This window comes from Plasmopara halstedii (assembly GCF_900000015.1).
Source record: "Plasmopara halstedii genome assembly, contig: Scaffold_1594, whole genome shotgun sequence".
NCBI lineage: Eukaryota > Oomycota > Peronosporomycetes > Peronosporales > Peronosporaceae > Plasmopara > Plasmopara halstedii.
The window spans coordinates 436,099-437,237 of NW_020188505.1; positions in this window are offsets into that span (position 1 = coordinate 436,099).

A 1,139-nucleotide genomic window follows, 5' to 3' on the forward strand; every position below is an offset into this window, starting at 1 on the left:
AAAATTATTGCCTTAACCCAAGGTTCCGTTAAAATTTAAAACTGATTTGTATTTATTTCTAGGCAAAGCCGCCTAATTTTAAATGTTTAAATTTACACGAGATGGGTATGATGCAGTCACACCATACCCATCTCGTGTGACACACACCCCTGTTACCAGGGTACGTGTAACCCCGTTACACTCTCCCCCATTAGGATTGAGACATTTACAGTTCCAATCGTTTATTGCCTCAACGAGGCTTGCGTGTCCGCTAGACAATGCAACTTGGTTCGTTGAAAAAAACGACTTCCGTGCTTATTGAGCACGGAAGTCGTTTTTTATCCTGTGTCAACGACACTGAATTCACCAAGTCTCGCTAATTCTGACAGCGAATACGGGCAGAGCCCAAGCCCAACTTCGTCTCCCGCACGCGGTGCAATGTCGGACAGTGCGTTCGCGGCGTACGAGCGTCGCGCTTTGCACACACTATCAATGACGAGTGACCTTGTTGAGGATGTGGAGGTGGTCGACTACGAGTCTGATACTCCTTTTCTCGCATGGGATGGCGAGGAAGGCAAACTGCGCCTGCGGCGTGATACGAGCTCTGCTCGCGCCTTGCGACCCCATGTCCGTTCCCTGACTTCTCGTCAGTCTAGGAACGTGGTGTCATCACCAATAACCTCGATGGATCTCAGAGGCGACAGCTGTAAGCTACCCATAAGGCGGCTCTGAAGCGCACCCATCCACGGCCGGTCATTGACCCTCGTGTGGAATATGGCTTCCGCCCAGCGGATCCCGCTGTGGAAGCGAAGGACGCGGTAACTCGATCGTTGCGCGTCAACACTATCGGCCCCCGGTTAGAACGGAAGATGAGCTTGCCAAACGGAAAGCTCTTCGAGCTCGTTCATTGGTTCCACAATAATTTCCGTCGGAAGCTTATCGCAGTCGTCTAAGTGCTCAACGAGGTGGCTCTCATGTACCCGCAATGCAGACGATACCTGTAGTGCTCGCCCCTGGCGAAAGCGATACAGATGACGAAGCGCTCTTTGAGCGATGGGTGCAACGGCACCGGGCTTTCCTCACTGTATAACCTACAGTTGAACCACAAGAAAGTGGACGTGCGTGTGGAGCGACACCTCCGATTTGAGTTTGCCAAACTC